This window comes from Anser anser (genome assembly GCF_964211835.1).
Source record: "Anser anser genome assembly, chromosome: 3".
Lineage (NCBI taxonomy): Eukaryota > Metazoa > Chordata > Aves > Anseriformes > Anatidae > Anser > Anser anser.
This window is the reverse complement of record NC_139722.1, coordinates 115,977,190-115,999,034: the sequence shown is the minus strand read 5'-3', so window position 1 is coordinate 115,999,034 and position 21,845 is coordinate 115,977,190. Positions and strand designations below refer to the sequence as shown.

The 21,845-nt window shown below is 38.9% G+C and overlaps 1 protein-coding gene across 2 annotated transcripts in view; it reads right to left on the bottom strand.

Moving 5' to 3' along the window:
• LOC310897015 (uncharacterized protein) overlaps nt 1–21,845 on the bottom strand; it is a 547,020-nt gene that overhangs the window by 445,124 nt on the left and 80,051 nt on the right. Inside the window, exons 1-3 of one of the 2 annotated variants that reach the window (XR_014581982.1) lie at nt 19,859–20,475; nt 17,705–17,830; nt 15,300–16,640 (exon numbers count right to left, since the gene is read on the bottom strand). The exons of the other annotated variant lie outside the window; for it this stretch is intronic. The gene's annotated coding sequence lies outside the window, so the exon portion shown is untranslated. Of the gene's footprint in view, nt 1–15,299; nt 16,641–17,704; nt 17,831–19,858; nt 20,476–21,845 lie in introns of those variants that run through there. 2 annotated transcript variants of the gene reach the window in all.

Below are 21,845 nucleotides of genomic sequence, written 5' to 3'. Positions count from 1 at the left end.
CTTCATGTCACTGAAAACTTCTTCATATGGAAAAAGCTCCAGCTTGTATTGAACGTGGCGGCCTGCCTGCTTAGAGGACAAGCTGGTACAAATGTAGCGTCCCAGATCTCCTTTGAGGAGCAATTCAAACTCACTGTCCTAGTCTTGATCTCCAGGGCCTACCACCATGTGTCAGGCTGTGACTAGAGCAAGGAATACTTGCCCGTTCCAAACAGGACCTCTCCTCATAAATGCATCATTGTAAACTCTACAGAACAAACTGAGCTTCACGATACCTGCTGCTTTTCCCAGGGTATGGCCAACTGCCTCACGGCAGACACTGGCCAGGGCTATGCATCACCTGGCTTGGAGATGGCTAGTGCATGGTTAGCGTGAGCACGTGCAGGACCCAGCTGGCATCCCTCTGAGAAATACCACACTGACCCTTATTTCCTCCTTATCAGAAAATTATAACTTCCCTTGAAAATGAAACACACACACACACAAAAAAAACTTTCAGCATTCTGGGTTACGCAGGAAAAAAATAGAAACTATGACTTGAGTATATGCTTCAGAAGGTTAAGAAAAAGAAGGCGAGAGGAAAAAAAATATCAACAATATATTCATTGAAAAGAAAGTCAGGTGATTTGCAGCCTTGCCTCATGATTTTTTAATGCTTAGGCTTCCAACAATGCAAATGCTATCATGAGTAATAATAAAATTTTAAAGCAACAACAGTGATGCTTGCGAAGAATGGGAAACCGAGATTTTTTGGCAGAAGGGCCACAGACGTGGAACATACTGTCACAACTTATTAGAAAAGTCACAAATCTTGCCGCACTCAGGGCAATAAGACACATCACTTCACAGTAGTTCAACTACCTCCAGGATATGGGTAAAAAGATGTAAGGAAAAAAAAAAAAAAGGGAGGAAAAGGAATAGTTCAGCTAAGTGACAAAGTAATCATTCTAGAAAAATATAGCTAACGAACCTCTTGCAACTTCTCACACAGATATTGCAAAAACATGAAATATTTGTTTTCTCTTTTTTGCATGAGATATTTGTATGGAAATGTACCCACTCTATGGAAATTTTCAAGGGCTTAAATTTAACTTTTCTACTGCATATGCATACACTGAAGTCACTGTCTAAATGCTAAGCACATACCTAAAGCATTGCTAAACTCGGATACTCCTCCCCGATGGGCATTCTTAAGCACCTTCCTCCGCTGCGACCTCAGCTTCCTTGATGGGTACAGACTGCTGGCATGCATGGCTGCCGACTGGTGGGACCTTCAACAGGACTTGTGCTGAATGCTTTTCCAACCATCTATGCTCCCTTTCTCAAAGCAAATACACTCCTACAAGTATTATCACTTGGCAAAACTATTTCTTGTTGATTTCACTCCTTTTAGGATTTTCTAAAATGGATTCTTTTTTGTGAGGATTAAATTAAAAATCCACAGTATGCACTGTAAATATGAACTCAGATCTGCAAGATGTATAGGAATAAAATGTATGCATTTAGAAGTTCAATCTGCAGAGAGTTCTTCATATTCATTCCAGGGGGGCTTCCTATAAGAATAAAGGTCCGAGGGAAGAGTCCTTTACTTCTGATGGAGTAGGCAGAGCAGAGAGATGACTTCTCAGCTAATCTTTCTGTCAAACCTGTCATGGTTCACAGGGTAAACAAAGGTCGGGATGTACCTTCACAGCCCTCCAAAAATGTCAGCAGCCAATCACATTTTAGCATGCCAAGAGGAGTAAAACAAACAAGCCAACCCTCCACTTGGACAGATCTTTCCCCACATTAGTCACAAAGTCTTAAAAAAATTCAACTCCTACTTTCAAACTGGTTCAAGAGTGTTGTAAGATTATTACACCACACAAGGAGTGCAGGTATTTAATGCAGAGCCTTTCATGTCAAATAGCTCAGCTTGTCAAAACAAGCGAGTCCTTTAGATAGCATACTGATAAAATAACTGTATGATATTTTAAAATTTAGCATGGACAATGATTCAGAAAAAAATGTGGTTTTTTTTCATGTCATTATTATTAAATCCATGTTAAATGTATTATGTGCCATGTCATTTTCTACCAGCTCTGCCATTAACTCCATAACAGCTGGTGCTAACTCTACTAAATTGTAATATAATGAGCTCATATATTGTTCGCAATTACAGAGTTAAGTTGAATAAATTCTGTGAGTATGAAAATAGCGTGCTTTCTATCTAACAATAAATTGAAGGTAACACCTGTCTTAAATATATTTATAAACAATGGCTGTTTTAAATGGCAATTTTAAATTAAGTGTATACAGTATCTGTAAAATAGGTATAAAGCAGCAAAGAAAAATCACAATTGAAACATCATCTCAAAACTTGCTTTACTCCACTGTACCAATCACATTTATCACATACATCACCTTGACAAAGCATTTAAACACTCTTTGCACATAACCAGCTTATGCCATAAGGTTAATCGTTAAGAGTTAAAAATCCTCCACATAAGGACTATGTACTGTTGTTTTCTTGCTAGATAGCTTTTCTATACAATTGCTAGATCTCCTGATTCTAAGTTCTCTTTAGGATGAGATGCTACTGCTGGATGCAGTGTAGGAACCTTTAATGTTAACTGTAAGCACTGATCCTTCTCACCCTTGGTTCTTTCAGCTGCTCTTATAGAGGAGGCAAAGGAGGAAGAAAGGGTACAGTGCATATGAAACAAGCGGAGCAGGATGAGGCAGGATGAGGCAGGTATTTCTGGCCACCACGAGTGCAGCCCAGGACCCAGGCTGGAGCTAAAAGGAGGTACCCCTGGCACCCCCAGAGAAGCGCGAGCTGCCTCCCACCAGCCCTGCCCTGAAGGCGGGCACACATCTGCCAGCCTCACCCATAGGCCCACGGCCACGCCAGGGCAGGCGGCAGCCCCTCCACCAGCCACTTGCAGCAAGAGGATCTGTGAATGGCACAGCACATGTTTGTCCTAAAGTAGACCCCATTCAGCGGAAACCCTACAGTACCATTCTCTCTCCATCTTCCAACCCACTTCTTGAGATCCATCCTTACGAAAAGGGACAAAACCAACACCTCACAGCTTAGGAGACCACGGGAGGTCCTCACAGGCACAGGAAAGCTATCCCATTTGGTAACCAGTGTGCACACCATGCTGTCAATGTGTCTCTCCTCCATCTCATAGGTCATCTCACAGGCCTTACCATGCAGCTTTACGTCCCTCACGCACTACATCAAGAAAAAACACTCATCAATGAAAAAAAATGCATTAGTCAAAATAGCCTCGTGCATGGGCTACTTCAGCAGCTCTGAGGGGCTGCTTACCTGCTGCCTCCCAGCGTGCACAGTTTTGGTTAACAAGTCCTGTTGGCCACCGCAGACCTGCACCTGGGACAGATGAGGATTCCTTCACATTGCTACACACTTTACCTTGCTTGGATGCTTTGCCAATTACAAATTCAGGCTGTGTGCTGGTAAATGGGTTTTCCCTGGGGCTGTTTACATCAGAAGTGATAAAGAAAAAGGTGTTCATCAAAAAAAACTGTTCTCCCATTTTCACGCCATCACTTACCAGACTCTCTTCCCTGTTGACCAGCTAAACCAGTGTCCCATGTCACTAGAGAGGAAAAAACAGCAGCAGAGGAATTGAGCAGTTTGTGAAGAAGAATGGACGTGATGAGAAGCCAGGTCTGCACAAAGGAGAAGCAAATATACCTTTGCCACTATTAGAATATGTTTAATAGGTTTTAAGGTAAGAGCAACAGGCTGTTTCAGAAGTAGTCTGACTGCAAATGCTGGTTCTCTCTAGAAAAGTTTACTTCACCTTGGGCCATTCATTTCAGAACAGACTACACGTGAAGTAATGCTGCACCTTTCCAGAATGAGAGCAGCAGGATCTGGCCCCACATATTTGGGAAATGACTGCTGTCACAGAGGGTGTGACTGCTGGTTGAAAGAAGCATTTGTCCCTGTGAGAAGAGTTTATGAGAGTAAGTAAAGTTATAGCACATTTAGGACAGAAAATAAATTTGTGATGACTCTAAAACGATACATCTGTGCGTAAGTATATACATATGCATACACTGGAGTATTAGTCTGTAAAACAAACAACAGTATTTCATTCTGGATTGAAGGCCAAATTTCAGTAGTCCTCAGTCTTCCTTAACACATGGAGTACTGAGTTTAACCTTTTTATAAGTGGCTCCTGATTTTGCATACTTCAGATGTTAGGAGCACAATGAGAAATGCTATTAGTGCTCCCGAGTGCTCTGGGGAGCAGTCAGCACTTCCAGGAAAACACCACCTTCTAAGAGTACCCAGACTGGGTATCCCAAGCCTTAACTCTTTGATCATATTTGCAATTTCTGCGGTTCCCCAAAGCTCAGGTTACTGCAGTGGTTTCTAGCATCTCTGGCCCAGTCTAACCCAATACCAGTGTACTCAAACTCCTGAAACAGATCTCAAACACAGCATTTGGGATCATGCTCCTTATCCATCATTATGAACTCATTAAGACTTTCTTTGAATCACTCCAGCAGCTTCCCTGGCATCATTACCAGAAATTGAAGCATTGCGCCCTCTCTCTGATGGAATTTCACAACTCTGCCTCTTCCCCATCCATCCACTCACATTTTAATGCATCATTGGCAGCCTATATAGCTTTGATAGTTATGACAACTCCCAGACTGCAAGGCCACATCCTCCTCTCTCACCCCAACCCCTTTTAAATCCCTCCCTGCCACAATGCTTACAAATAAGCCTCTAATTCATTAAAGCCAGCTGAGCAGAATCTGACATTTGCTGCATCCACACAAAAAATATTTCTTTAAAACCCAGTATGTATAAAAATGTCAGGGAAGGAGGTTTCACAAGGAGAAAGAACATGTTTTATTTGACCAGTTGATACAGTTGGTGATAGTGGACACGTTCATTTCTTGGCTCCATCAAGTTGCTTTTTAAAGCAGATGACCTAATCCTTCTGTTTCTCACATCCATAGGGCAACTACAGCACACTCCTACTGTAAAAATTCATACATTTTACTGAAACCCTCCTCTTAAAACAATTAGCTGCCAATTATCCTCCTGCCATGTAAATAATCCACAGCAGGAACCAATTCTTCACATAGGTACTGCACATAAGACAATCAACCTCTCTTTCAGTTGAAAAATCTAGATGTTACTGAAGTGATACAGCGAAAAATATCACAACAGTCTTAATGCTGTATAAGCACTGAATAAATAGATATACAGGGATACAAATATAGGAGCACATTAGAAATATGCATGTGTGCATTATCCACATACATGCTCAGATTATTACATAAAATGACATGGAATATTACAATAATGATGATGAGGAAATAAAGCATATAAAGCTGTGGGTAGAAGTCTATATGCATGTTTTATTTGCTTGAGTTACAGTGAGTTGCGACTGGCTATGACATTTGACCATACTGCAGTCTCCAATAAACATAAAACAAAGTCTATATTGCCCCTTTAAAGACCTGTTTTTCATTCATTCCATAGGGCTGAAATGTGTTCTAATGCTTCTGAAGGGTTTTAATAAATATGAGTATGTATAAAATGCTGCTGCTGATTCAATTACTAAATCACTGGTAACAGCTGTGGTGCTGTGATCTCTTTTGAAATAAATTATGTCATGGTGATTACCTAAAAAGAGAGGTGCATTTCTCATATGATGTTGTATGATGCATTATAGATTAAATAGGGTGTGCGCTGTGTATTTATTCTACAGCTTGCATTTAGAGGGAGTGGGTAGAATACAGTTAAGGGATATACGTGTGTCATTTCTATTATACTGTCTGTTCATCTGTGGGAAGGACACACATATACTTTTTTGATTCCTATGCTAAATTTGCTCATTTCATCAGTCAACATTTCCTTTTCTTAGGACTGATCATGGCTTTAAGAAAAATCAGGGGGTTAGTCTCTCTGTTTCATCCAGTGCATTATCATTGTAACATTAATCTTTCTGGAATGGTTTTCATTTTATCTGGTTGCATTTCATGGCAATGTAAAAGTATAAAAAATGCACTTTGATTTTCTAAGGGAACATTAGCACCTAACATTAGTAAGAGGTGAAGTAAAGCTCTTGTTTTAAATAAATTTAACAGACACGCTGGCATCAGAGGGAGGGCCATAACATGAATATGCCTTTATTTTTTCATTAAAGGATTTTATTCTCCCCCCCGCCCCCCCCCCCCCCAAAAAAAAATAAAAAAAAAATTCTATGTTAACAGGATAAAGGGGTGCTGCTTCAGGAAATGATGTTTTCCACTTAAAGTAAAATATATTTTCATTATTAGAAATAGCAATGAATAATTTCCCTCACAACAAAACACCATAATTTGTATGCATTTTAATGTCAGTATTTTAAGGACATATGAAAATAATAGGACACTGATTAACGGTCCTATTGAACAGAATACAGAAGTCATTAAGTGATACACACAAGTCTTCTGAAAAGTTTAAAAAAGGACAAATAATTAAAGGAGGGTAGAAGAAAAAATCCTCCATTAAATGTGTTACTGAGGGTTCCTTTGATTGTGTTAAGGTCAAACACTAAAGGACTATGAACAACATAAAATGATCTTTTTAATATTATAAACACACTTTCAAACACTCCGTTAAACTTTCCAACCACTAGCAAAAAACTTTTATCAACTTTATGTCTTAAAAATGAGACTTTTTGTGGCAGGCCTCTACAGATCAGTATAAATTCAATCCAATTTAAAGCACAGTAACGATGTGGGCAGTCTCAGACTATTACTTTCAATGGGATAGAGTCCCTAAGGATGACATAGACTTAGTCCCATTGAAAGTAATGGGGTAAGCAATCACATGCCATTACTTTCAAGGAGACTCAGTCTATACTATCCATAATAACATGGTAATATAAATCTGTACTGACTCATCAGCATGAAGAATGAAAATGTAAAAGAATGGCAAAGCGGCAAACGTGCACCCTGAGACAAAAAACAGCCCCTTGGTTTCTCCGCATCCATAACTCACCAATGTTGAAAGTTTATTACAGGAGAGCTAAAAAGGCACATGAATGCAAGGTGAGACGTTAAAACCAAGATGAGGCTTCAGCATTTTACAGTATTGTTAGTCTTCACTGCTCCCCACCACCTTCCTCCTTCCCCCCTCCCATTACTATACAAATAGTTCTGGTCCTTAAAGTCTAAAGTTTAATTTTTGTCTTTTTGTTTCCTAAATCCAACAATATGAAAAAATATTTGTTCATGGAGAACGTCTCCCCCAAAAGCCATCTATTTTCCCCCCCTTCAGCATATAACAGACAGCTACAAAAGGCCTCTGCAAATCAGACACATTAATAATATATTAAAAGGATAGATAATTCTGAACAGGTGGACAGGGGGGTGATTGATCCATTACTGTGCAAATACCTTGGTAATGGTTTGTAAAAACTTAAGATCCACAACACAGATAACAAAGCTCCACCATTAAAAGAGACACCTGGTTGTGGGCAGTAAATTCTATACAGATTAATAGGAAAGACCAACTCAAATCCTCTTCTTGATCTAACAATAATGCTCGAGTTAGTAGGGATCAAGAGTAAAGCCATTGGTAAAAAGTAAAACAGATCACCCTGCCCGATATCTGCAGGGTGGACATGATGATTTATTTTGATGAGGAAGTTGCTGCGGTTTTCAGTAGATCAGCCAAAACCATTCCTACAATATTCACACAGTATCTCAAGTCCCATTGCTGATCTGCCAATATCTTTAGAAAGAACCCTAAAAAGAGCACCTAACTTGTATATAAGACAACTTTATTTTCCTCTACCACCTTCCTAGGAAATTTATATATATATGAAGCAATGGAAAAGAAGTCTTCCGGCTACTGAGTGCTAATTGAGTTGATATTGAATCTGCATTCCCTAAATTGTTTGAAGGATGAAAAATGAGCAATCCACAGGCACTCGAAAAGTTTGGGTAAGAATCACTGCTAGTGTTACTTGTTTCAGTCACACAATGGTTTTCATAAGACTTACATCAATGTGACGCACTGAATCAGAGTTTAGTGCTTGTCACCTAATTGTCAAGGAAAACCCTTATCTTGCTGAATCCAGAATGGATTTTTATGTACAGAGCAGGTGGATAAACCACATTTTGAAAATAAACTCTTGCTCTAGATCACCAAAAATAATATAATACAAAAGGTTAAAATAATATAACATAAAATAGCATAATATAAAGCCAAAACATAAATATTATGTGAAAGTTGTTTTATAATGGTAGTTGCTGCACTGCAATAGGTGGACATGAGCTAGATTTGGTGAAGCTTTTGGTATAAAAAACCTCTATAATTATCACAGGTTTGCTTCAAGAGGTGAACCCTACATTTTTCAACCCCCCCTTTTTTTTTGTCCTACTGTGATGCTACTTCATCTGTGGATTCATTGCATCTTTTAATGCAGCCTCTGCAAACGTTATTTTCTCTGCAATTCTCAAATCCCTGTAGTTAAATAGGATCTCTCACTGAAATAACTGTTGATTTGACTGTTGACACTTCACCAATTTTAGCTTGCTCTTGTAAGTTAAGAACTAGGCCAGTTCTCAAAAGGGCATATTTTAACATACATAATCATAGCAATTTCATGAGCATAATATTGTTATGCTTACACTGTAAACATTTTAATACACTACCAGTTTTATCTGCTCTTTCCAATAGTGTAGAAGATGCTGCTTTGTGCATTTCATAATCCTGACGTTTTAACCAATTGCCTTCTTTCCTTCTTATGACTATACCCAGATTTCAGCATCCCAATACCAGCTAAGAAGTATGAAGAAAGAACTGACGGACTGAAAAAATCTTGATATGACACTTCCTTTTTTACTACACATACACGCTGTAGTATCTCTCTTTTCCCTGCCTTTTTTAAGCAGCAGTTTGCTTCCCTAAAAAAATCTTTTAAGGGAAAAACATAAAAGAATAAAGCTCCTTTCAAGGAAAGGAGAAAGGAAAAAGGGCTATTAGTGTTTAAATGATTTTAAAGAATCAGAAAAAAATATTATCTCAACATATTAGGAATTGAAATTAGTCCACATACAATTGTAGCTTGAACAGGACCCGTTTAGGGTAATCTATAACAGTGCCTATGTAAAATATAGGACAACAATACGATTTGTTCAAAAATATTTGTGCACATTTGTGCAACTGCATCTTTTGTAAAGAATTTTTATGCTATAAAAAGCTTTGACATGCAGGATCACCTTTTTAGAAACGCTTCATACTGAATCAAAATGTGTTTGGTACAGGGTGAAGAACACAGAAGGGTATGGACTGTATTAAAAAACTATTGTACTTTTAAGTGATTTAATGCTAGGTATCATTTCACGAGCAAGAATTAAAAATATAGGATAATACAGTACAAAGGAAGCATAATGAATAGTATAGCACAGCTGTACTGTTCAGTGGTGTATTGCATCACACCATAAATTTAGATTAAAATATTGTAACACTAAGCATTTTCTTATAAAGTTAAGAGAATGATTACACACAAAAAGTAAAAACCCTCAAAGCCTTCAACACTATTTTTCTGAAGCTTTAAAAAAAGAGGTACACACAAACTGCTAGGAGAATGTGTACGCCTTTCTGGTACTGTTTTGATGATTTCTGTTTTAAAGATGTGCTTCCACATTCAAAGAGTGACTATGTTTTGACAGTTGAATTTTTGCCTTTTTTTTATCCAAAGGGGTGTTTGATCCTATGCTCAGATCTATGACCACATGTACCAGCAGGCACTGTATGTCTTGTAATATCATCTATTGTGCTCATACGGAGTAACCGATTTTATAACACCTACCAGGCAGCATGCCCAAGTATCTAAGACAAGAATGAGCCTCGAGACCTCTCTTGTGCCTGCTGACAACAGTCACGGCACTCGCCCCTTCCTACACGGTTACAGTAGTTTGCATTGAAATGACACAGGTTGCAGTGTGATTTTTTTGTTGTTGTTTCTTTTCCTTTCAAACAGAAAACCAAATTCTTTTCATTCTTTTTGGTAGATCTGAAGTACGGTAATAATAAAGATAGTATTTTTTTGTTTGCATATTTTAAGATCATGAAAAAATATTCTGTAAATAAATCATTCATACATTAAGAATGATTACCAGTGTGTAAAGTGGAATGCTGAATTACCTTAGATATATTACCCACAATGCTTTTCAAGGCGGCAGCTAATTAGCAGGAGAAAGGTCATGCAAAAAATAATGTGATTAGGAGAGGTGGAAAGAAAAAAAATAGCCACATATTTGGACATAGACCAAATTTCCTTTTTGCCACTGTAACTGAAAACCATTGCTTCAATATTTAATGAAATGCTTATGTTGCAGCACCTGGTCACATTGTCAGCATTGCCTAACCACTGCCTCCCCTGTGGGTCATTACTGCAGCCATCTGAAAGGGGGCAAACTGTTCATCGACTACAATAATGCCAGTCTTTAAGAATCTACAGCTACAAAACAGCAGGAGACGGAGTTACTTTGGCTCTGATCTTGGGAAAAATGGCTGGGGGCAAAATGCTGTTTCCTACCATCAGAGACTATACAGTTAGCAATAATTCTGTAAGTCAAAGCCCATGCACAAGCCCCAGCTTGGCTGCCCTGTTTTGCTTTTCTCCCTTTGCAGAAAGCTAGCAGCTCCTGGTGAGAGATCCTTGTCAACAGGAAAACAGTAGTTCACACTACCCTGCTAATGATCCAATGCATCAATAGCTCAAACAATCACAACAAGCAGATGTCCTAAGTTAATATAGACTTTCCTGGGATTTTACTTGTGAAACATGGCTTTAAAAGGCATTAGTCTTTTGTCCTCGCTAGAGATCTGCTAAATCCTGGCACCAATTCCTTGGGTATGTGAACCCCAGCCTAATGGAATTTAATTACTTTAGTGGTATTAATCATCTGTACAGTAGAGCAAAGAGTATTTTATTACCACTTTTAAGGGTTATCGGCACATTTATTTCAAATGAACTGTCAAACTGCATTACGTGTAAAGCATGCCAGGTTTGAGTTCGGCAGCACAGGTGAAAAGACATTTGCTGCTTACAACTCTTTGACATAACGTGGATGCCTCCGCCTAATGCAGGGAGCGGGGATGCAGTTTATTTAGAATGAAAAGCAAGCTATCATTGATTTTAATGATTTCTTTTTGCTCTTGTTGTTTTTTGTTAACTTAGGATTTCTCTCAGTTTCACTCTGAGCTGGAAAGGCTGCTCTTTCCTGAGAAGCACAGAAACACCAGTTGGCACTAAATAACCTGTGACACCATTACAGGATTAGTTAGAGAAGAGCAATACCAGTCTTGTCCATTAGCAACAAGCACTGCCTCAGTAACACAAGGGTTCCGTAATTCACTTAAAAACATGAAGTCCTTTGTATTCACATTGATTAAAAAATCATGTTTTCATTCATACAGTGCTACAGCTTCTTTGGAGGAAAAAAAATAAAAATAAAAGCAACCAACCAACCAACCAACAAACCCTGTGTATTCCTAAAAGATGCTAGTCAAATCATCAGCACCTTGCACGAGATGTACGCTGTTACGAGTTCAGAGCCCTAACAACCCCAAACAAAAGATGTAGGAGGACCCTTGGAGCTCTTTCCTGGTCTTGTTGCAAAATATTTTGCATACTGCAAAGCTGCAATTGTACCTAAAATCCAGCAACAGTTAATACCTATTGATACCTCTTGATCCCTTTTGTGTGAAGTTACTTGTTTTGTTTGGCTCCTGGACTCCCCATAGTTTTTAGATCTACCCTACACCTGGTTAAAGCATATCGTTTTGCACTCATCGTCTCTCAGGCATTTTGCACTGAGTAGCAAATGAGAGCAATTTGTGACACAAGATACTACGACATGTGGGAAAGACACATAATTAGTGTCAGAATGAATGCATTTGCTTTTTAAAGCCTATTTGTCCTACGATTTCAAATGAATCAAGCTGCTATGTCTCTCTCAACAGCTCCATGCTGCTGTATAATGAATTAAAAGCTAGTGTTGCTAAAATGTGCAAGCTTCAGGAATAAAATGACTACTGTATGCATCTCAAAACTAGGGATGAGAGGATCTTAAAAGGCTCTAAACTCTAATGTAGCCTATTTTAAAGCTTTCCAAAAACCTATCCCATTTCACTAAACAGAGAATTCTCAAATGAAATCACCCCTTTCCGTGACAGATTACTATGAATTTACAAAGCTACTTTGAATCTTGTCTTTTTAAGAGGAAAAACCTCACACTTTTCTTGTCTTGCCCTGTACATATCTCTCAGGTTCGAACCCCAGCACTCTGCACGCAGCACACGCAGCGGTACATCTCAGTGCCTCACACACGTAGTGCCCTGGCCTCTCTTGAACCTTCCTTCCCTCTTGCCAGAGGAATGTTCTCATCCATCACAGTTTCCTTTCCTCTGTCCAGATACCCAGGACGATCATCCTCCAGAGAAAAAGCTCTGCCAGTCACCATCAGCGACACTTGTGCCAGTGCCACCCATGCAGGGACAGCTGGGGCCATCCCCGAGGAGGAAGGGACACTCCAGACTTTCTGCCCATTCTCTGTATTTACACATCGACTAAGACTCTTTATAATACTGTTACCTGCGATACCAAAGTCTGCACCATTAACACCTTAGCAGAAAGAGGAATTCTGCTTTTGACAAGTTAGAGCAGAACTGACTCAAAAAAAACCAGAAAGGTTCTCCTTGTGATTACTTGTACTTTTTGTTTTCCAAATCCTGATTATGTTCTTCTGTGCCATATGGTCCATATGCTATACCTCTTCTAAAATATTGGTGCTTTACCCTTCTGTATTTTAAGAATTTTTGGTAGAGTAAAAAGACGACAGAAGCGTGACACTCATCATGGTCTCTTCCACATGACCCGAAAAAGGAGTTGGAAGTGGATGATAGGGACACATGACAGCACTGTTCTTTCACTTGTACTCTTGATTCATTCCCCTTCTATTAACTGAGGCTGTTCAAAGCAGAAAAAATGACTCTTTAACAGGCCATGAGGTTCCCCTAGAATTAACGGTCTGGATAAGTCCAAATAATGAGGCTTTGATCAAGGGAATAATACCTTAGTGACAGGAGAAGAGAGGAATTTAGCTGCAGAGATACTCTCCTGCTCTGCTGATAATGACACAGGGACTGACACCCAGCAGGTCCCAGGCCCATTTGACAATCCTGTGGACAAAGCACACTCTTCCTACAATTTCCCACAGAAAGCCCCTTCAGAAATCAGCAGCATGTCCAGAAAACGGCCTCATGTTTTCCCACTGCAACTGGGTCTTCCACAGTTGCAAAGGTGCCACCTATTTTTCAGACTCAGCCAGCTACATATACAGCTAGCTGACCTCATCAGCTAATAGGAAAAGACAATTTTTAAATGCCACTTTATGATTAGGTAACTAAACAAACTCACACACGTGTTATTGTGAGATAAATGTCTCGAATGCAGCCTGAGATACACGGCACAGCCAGATGCCTTCAGTGACCCTGAAAGAATGTTATCTTAATGTAATGCACACCTTCGAGCTTTGTGTTGTGTTTAATGCATAAAGTAGCCACAGACACAGGGTCAGGAATAGTTGTGATATATCCCACATGGTAGGTACAACAGTGGACTAGTAAGTGCTTCACTTCCATATCTAGGATATCGCTAGGCCACACACTAGGAAACAAGTCAGTTTTATCACTAGCCATCCGAAGCACTCTGCATCCCTGCTCAAGCCCTGCTGCAGTGCTCACCCAAACAATTCTTCCAGTAGCTTCAGAAGGGGTTTTGCTTATGGAAAGAGTACAGAATGAGACTCGTTATTTAAAATAGGAATACATACTGTACTTTAAAGTGGAGACTCAGTTTTAAGAGTTATACTGATAAACCAACTTATGCCATGGAACTTCAAAAAAAAATTAAAAAAATCACAAGTCTAACTAGACCAGTCTTGTTCCAATTAAAGCCAAAAGGAGTTCAGTAAAAGGTGGAAGAATTGGGCCAAAGTCATAGAGGATTTGAGGGAAAAAACCCTCTTATAGTATTTACTGGAAAGGAGAAAGCACACTTTTTCCAGGAAGAAAGGGCACATTTCTTGCCTTTTCTCAGCATTTTGCCTTCACTCCAGTAAGTCCCTGGCCAACATTTTTAGCATCCATGGTGTTGTACAAGCTAAACACAGGGAATTATAACCATGAAGTTCAAAGTACATCTCCATTAGATTTCACAGGAACTGTTAAAAGCAAGCATTTGACGCGCCAGGAATGTCAATACTTTCATATAAGCTGAATTTTACAAAAATGAGCACTCAGTGAAGTCAATGGAATTAAGTGCATGAAGTTAAACGTGCATGCATTTCAGGAAGCCTCATGCAGGTTACAAACATCCTTTAATACTATGCATTGCTGAACTTCCTTGTCACGTTTCCAAGCTGGCAGAGGTGTCCTTTCAATAAAACCTCAGAGTGTGGCCAAAGCCTGATGTTGTATAGCTTAGCCTAACCTATGGATGCTTTTAAATGGAAACCCAAAGCTGCCTGAAAGCAGCTGATGCAAGCACTTTGCTGGGAGTTTCTCGCATTTGCCTTTCCAAACCAGCCTTTCCCTTTCAGATTTTTTTTTTTAAATGTACAAAATTAATGGTTCTTACAGGCTTCTTTTCTCAGTAATACAACAAAACAGTGCTTGGCACTGAAGACTCTCTGACTTGCAAAGCCTACCCAAACGTTGTCATCTTACTGTGATTTGCCTAACACCACAGGGATGTGCCCCTCATTGCTAGGTTCTACTCCACAAAGCAACCAGGGTTCTCCACAAATAACTGCCTCCCAAATTAAGCACATGGTTATTATTTGCTGCAGCGGAGGCCGGGTGGTGTTACACTTCAACATTGCTTTTTTGTTCTTTCTTAGTACTCTGGTGGGTGGTATCAGCTTAAAACACCTGGGCCTGGAAGTGGAAGGAAGCACTGCAGAGGAGGGCATGTGCAGGCACCAACCTGCATTTCTGGGGCCTCTGGCATGGGCTAGGCCTGGGCCGCATGGTACTATGCCACAGCAGGTCTTCGCATGCTGGTGTTGTGGCCCCAAGCTCATGCACATGCCTGGCTAGTGTTTTGACATTCTGTATTAATAACTGCAGTCTCCAGAAGCATTTGCATCAGGCCTGTGTCCTCCCTTTAGACCAGGAGGTATCAAGCAGACATGAAGTGTGTGACCAGCAGGAGCACTAGGGGCTCACGGGCAGGTTAGGTGTCCACGCACATGTAATGGGCCCCTGAGGATGAGGCAAGGTACACTCAACTCTACCAGAGCTACTAGAGGCTGAAATCCTGACCCATTCCCTAGACTGCAACCCAGTGACCTTTTCTATCTAATTTAAGAGCTGGCTGATTGTTAATTTCAATTAGTTGTACAAGAAAACCACAGGCTGTTGATTCAAGTGAATTATCAGCACGCCAGAAGCTCCTCTTAGACTGAACTGCAAGATGACTATGCAAATATTTCCACAGAAAATAAAAGTCATTCATTTTAAGTGTGCCTCCAACAGAAAAAGATCTATCCCCAAATGCAAGACATTGCAGAGGTTAAGAACTCAGTCCCACAGTTCCTGCTGGTGTTCTGAAGGGGCACATGGCAGAAGGCATTAAGCCAGAGAGAATTGCAGATGTTGTGCTAGCAGTCAGCCCCACTCAGATTTAGCCCCAAATCAACGATTTTCATTTAAGAAACGAAATAAATTTATTAATTTTAAAAGCTTTGCACTTAATCATAACTCAGTTTTATAGAAAGAAAAGTGACTTTGCAAGAAAAAGTTGAAATTAAAACATTCTTGATTTTTTTAAGAACCAGTTTCTACCTGACTTTTCAATTTTTAATTAACAGTAAAATAATCCATGATAAAGAGCACTTTGATGTTCTTCACAAAATTTTGAATTATTCTGAAGTTAAACCTCATCACTTAAAATGATCGTTCACTCTCTCTGAGATGCTTTATTAGGAAGTAATTGTTTCTCATCTGCTAATTTGTAAAAATAAAAATATATCTGTAGTCACATCACAGCCAATATACTGTAAACACTCAGACGCCATTCTAACAATCAGGCTCTGTTTAGGACCTTCAAGACTCTTCTCTTTATTTTTAGCAGATTCATTCTAAGATTGCTTTCAAATAATGCAAAAAGCAAATACGTATCTCTAATTTGCATGACACTGGTGTTCTCACACTTGGACACTTGGATTAGTTCTGCACTCATAGAAATGCATGGTTTTGAGGAAAACAATAAAACAAAGTCTGTTTTCTTCACCTATCTGTCCACACAAGCAAGCTGGCCTTTGCAGTGGGAATTGCCAACTTGAAGAAATATTTCTTCTGTTGCAGGAACCTCAAGAAGAGCTTCTGTACCTGAAGGACAGTCTGGGATATCAGCAGTTATAAAGACAATAAGTACCAGCTCTCCCCTCAGACTTCACGCCCTTCTGAGAGTCTGCAGTAATACTGAAGAACATGAAGATGGCATTTCCGTCACAGCATTTCCTATGTAGGTGGCAGGCAGGGCAAGAGTTCTTGGATGCTGGGCACCCTTGGAGAAGAGCAAGCCAAGGAGCTTCTGGTTGGTTCCTCAGAAAAATCAGAGGTGCAGACAAGTGATGATGGAAATAAGTACAGACACATGGTTTTTGAGTGTACAAGGCAGCATGGGAAAAAAAAACACCAAAAAGAATATTAGAAATCAGTTTCTATGAGATTAACTGAAGATGTTGCTTCCATGTCACCACCTTGAAAGACCCGCACAGACTTCATAGCCCACACTATCTGTGAGCATGATCCAGCTGTGCCTTTAACCAACCTTAACTAGACAACTCCTCCCACATGTAAATGATTTCTTGCCCACAAAGGGGGAGGAAGGCACATCTTTATTCCTCATTGAAAATTCAACTCTTGCCAGCAGCAGCTATGAATACACCTAGCACGTCCGACAAAGCAAGGTCTTACTCAATTCAAAACACAAACTAAGTTGAAACACTTCAGTACATCACAATGAGAAGATGAGAAGTGCCTGTTCCTCACCAAGCTGAGGGATAGGCACTGACAAGCTAGGGGTTTCCATAAAGGGCTCCTGTCCAGAGTAGACTAGTCATACCCAGCACAGCCATGTCACAATTTGGTCACACCCCACTCACTTCAAACATGAAGACTACTCCCTTGGGTGTCTCACCCCATACACTGTCCTACAGGAAGCTTTCCTTCATAGTTTTATGCAGCCCTGTTGGCACCCAAAGCACTGAGGATGAGACATGCAATTAAGTGCTGCATACCCACCCACACCACCCAAAACCAAGCTCCATTGGTGAAAATGCAAACAACTTTGAAAACTGCATTTCTGTGAAACAGGCATTATTGTTACTGTGTTCAAATACTCGGTTGAAAACTAAAACCTAATTTGGTCCCCACCTACCCCCCAAAAAAAGCCTTCCAACAAAGCAAACTGTGTTAATTACAGTAAGATAGTATGCATTGGTAGAATCTGTTTTGGAAGTGTGCACTGCACAGTTGTTTTGTACCATGATGATTAGAGAATGAACATGAATTGTTTTTATCACCATATTAAGACTGTAGGCACATACAAATTCAAATCCATAACTGAAAACCCACAGATGGAATATGACCAACCTTATTCTTACTCTCCTCATGATCTTTAGGACAGTTACCCCTCTTCTTAGTTATGCAGAATATCAGTAAAGATCAGCTTCTCCACCGAGGACTACTTCTTTTGGAACATTAGGAAAAAATATTCATCTAAGAAAATCACAGTTTTAATTTTAAAAATAATATGCAACCAAACGATGTATAGCCGTGAAAAACAGTCCTCTATTTCAAATTAATCGAAAAAAAAGCATGAAGCTGTCCTTAAAGGTAGATGGCTGTTGCAAGACAAGTTTATGATTAAGTCTGAAGGAAAAACTACCTGTCAATAGCTCAGAGGAAGGAAGTCATTTATGAATAGATGAGTTTTGAGGTTTTTTTTTTATAGTATTGCATAAAACTTTCCCAAACATAGCTAGCATGAATGTACTGCTAACAACAAGGATTTTAAAACAGGCAGTACTGCAAAACATGGTACCTTTGTGGGATTCTCAGTCCCAAACGTAATGTTCTATTGGCTCCTCGCCCTTTCCTCGCTGCCTGTAGAGGGGAGCTGTAAGCTGGTAAAGAAAACGGGCATGAGCAGACACCCAGGTTACACCTGATTTCTGCCAAGGGGCACAAGGGAAAAACAACTCTCTTTACCATGTCTTCCTCTTTCACTGGGGCTAGGAAAAGTCTGGGCCAAAGTTACTTGATGCAGATGAACACTCAAGACTTCAGATGTGAAAGTTAATTTGAAAAGACAGAAGTTGACAGTCTATACAATCAGTCATTTAGAGATTTAATTGAAATAGCTGATACAAGCAGTCTGTCACATTGTATCAACAAACTTCACTATTAACAAAAATCGATAATAAATCAGTAAGATTAAAGCTGCATCCATACCCTAGTAACAATGCATAAGGAATATACAAGCAACATGTAATGAAGGCTTCTGTCAACTTCCATCTCTTGATTTTGTGTTGTTTACAAAGTTCTTAAAATATCTGTACTTAAAAGAAAAAATATGTTATATATAAAACCAACACAACTGTGCAGCTATTTGTGTAGTTAGCGCTGTCTACAGATAATTAGTATCCTGAATATCTCCACACTGTGTGTTGACTATCTTTTTTCAGATACAAGCAATATCTGGGCTTTCCTGTTATTTAAATGAGATAAATGCTGAAATTGTCTCTTGCTTATATTATGCTAAAGAAGAATGTCTCCTTTGTAAAGATAGCTGACATCTCAAGACCTCCAAAGCCTTTTTAGGCATGTGGCACAATCTTAAAAGGCAACAAGAGTAAACAAAAAAACCCAGGGTACCATATAAGACACAGATATTGAAAAGCTCGTATGTGGAAATAAAATGCTGCTGTTATGCTCCATCTTTAATTTCTCACATGTATGATATTCCTACTGTCACAAATGCTACAGTTTACAAGTCCCTTCATCTTCATATTGTTCTATATTCCACAAATTATGTTTCTTTAGAACACTAGAAAGCACTGCAAGAAGGAATGAAATACTACAACATTAAAAAAAACAAACGAAGAAGAAATCCACCTGGTTCAGATATCAGCAGGAAGGCATCGGTTTGACCAAAGAGAGAGATACTGGGATACTTCCTTACCCTTCCCAAACTAACTATGTAAGGGCATCAGAAACCCACGCTGAAATGTACTCCCTCAAAATTCACATTTTCTACAGCATTCAAAGACCAGAAAAAACATCCAATATCATGCTTGGATGGAACCTAAGAGGTTGTCTCTCTTTAAGCTTGCATAATCACAGAATCAAATCCAAAATGCATTGTTTGCCAAATCTATAAAATTTTACATACTTGATACCAGTCTAAATCACTGCACAAGGTATAAAGATATGAAGAACATGGCTGAATGGTATGGAAAAAGAAACCAAGCTGTATGGCCACACCACATGAATCACATGGCTTTTGTTTTATATGCTGTGTAAGCAATGTGATATGAGGGAGCTCATTAGAATCTCAGGGTTTGATTTTCTTTTTTTCTCTCAAGTTATAGCTGTTTCTCTTCAGTTTCAACATTCCCCAGCATATGACAAACCTGTGCTTGAAGGAGGGAAAGCTCAGTTTCATTCCATTATTGATCTATTAGACAAGAACTTAATCAATCTTCTTTATAAGCTATTAAAGCAGAGCAAGAGAAATGAACTCACCTGATACATTCAACATTGATTGTTTCTTTCTAAGAACTGAACGTCAGCCTTATCTACTACTACAGCTGTGATTCAATTTTTCAGAAACAAGTTTTTCCCCTCATTAGGTCCACAGAAATAGTACAATTAAAAATGTATTTTAGATAAAATGAAGAATATAATCAAAATTAAATGGACACTACTTTCTTTTAAATTTCATTAGTTAAGCGTGTTCTTGAGAACACTAAAGCTGTAAGATCAAGTCTAGTTAAGGGAAGTCTGCCAGTAAAACTTAAACTAGCCGCCATTACAGCCACCCCATCACTAACTTCAGCGAAAAGCCAACTGTATGAATTTCTGCCTCACTGTGATCGATCGATCTATCCAAAAACAGGTATTTTTACAAACTGAAGGCAAGTGTACTTTCCATAAGATTAAATGGACTCACGGAATTTTCAGTGTTCAAGCTACTATTTTGGATCAGTTTGGAAACAAAATATTCTGATTCACTGAGATATATCAAAAAAATTTTAACACTTCAACTTTAAATTACATATGGCTATGCCTAATACTAGAGCGACTCCCGGAAGGTCTAGATCAAATATTTCCTTTAAGCACTCCCAAAAGATGCAGAAAAATAAGAAAAGAAAAAAAAATCTTACCCCCAGTTTTTTAACCTAGCTGTTCCTCTAAGGGATTTTAAGATCTATGGACAATAGGTGAATAATGTAAAGTGTAGCCCAATTACTGTGGCTAATTCAGGAGATGGGAAAAGGCTGGTGCAAATTACAGCTCAATTACAGGTCTTAACACCTCTGTTATCAGCTATGCTATTACCTGTTTTCTGGTGTAACACCATAAAAGGAAGGAAGTTGAATGTGGAAGTGTTTGTAGAAAAACAAAACGTTTCTATTTCGTAAAACAAACTGCTGCGCTATTTTAACAATAAAATATTTGGATATAATTGAAGTTATTTGTAGATGTTCACTCTTCTAAACATCTGGATAATTGGCAGCTTTTGTGTGAATTTAGACAGAGGCAGTTATCAAAATTAGAATTTCCATTGAATGGAAGTCCTGTGGTTTTTTGGTTTGTATGTTTTGGTTTTTTTCCCCTCTATCAGGAGTTAATGCAAGCATTACGATTGTAAACTTCTAACAGCTGAGAAAAACCTGCATAAAGTTACCAATGCAGCTTTACATTCATTATCCCCAACTATCATATTAGACAACTTCTTATGGCTTCTGTTTTTGCTTTTTTATTTTTCTTTCATTTTTGTCTTTTTTTTTTCCTCCACCAATAGCATTGAAATTACAATATTTATATCCTTTTTAAAAGTCTTTAAGATGCAAAAAAACTACCAGGGCTCTGCACTTCTGTAGTTAAATATTATACTTTTATTACTGACCAATGAAGAAACAGAGACCACCAAGACTGGTAAATTCTTTGTAGGATGCAAGTATGCAGATTTTCACACTTGGTCCACCATTTCTGTTCTAACAAAATGTAGAGCTGGTGGAAAGCACTATCCTGACTGGTACAGTGTCACTGCAGTTTGGTAAATGCGGGCATCATTCCCCTAAACACAGGAAATGTCTCTGATGACCACTGCAAATCTTATGACATCCAGAAAACAAATTGGATTTTCTTTTATCTAATGGTAGAGAAGTGCCCTCATTTACTAAAATGATCTTTATGATGTAAGACATGGCAACTGGAAGCAAGCGCAACTGCCACATGTAAACAAATCGTCCCGGAATCTCAGATGGAGCAGAATGGAAATCATTTTGTCTTGCCAACAGTAAAACGAAAATGCTGCTTTTGAGCTCTTTTTTTCCCCTCTTTTCACTAGAAGAAGAAAGGAAAAAAAAAAAAAAAAACACAGCCTTTGCTGTTAAGCATGTCTATTTTCATGGGAAATCTCTCCATTTGCAATATATGCATATCATGTTTAAATATCTCCCCCAGGAAGATATACCACTTAATAATACTTCTGTTTATTTATTGC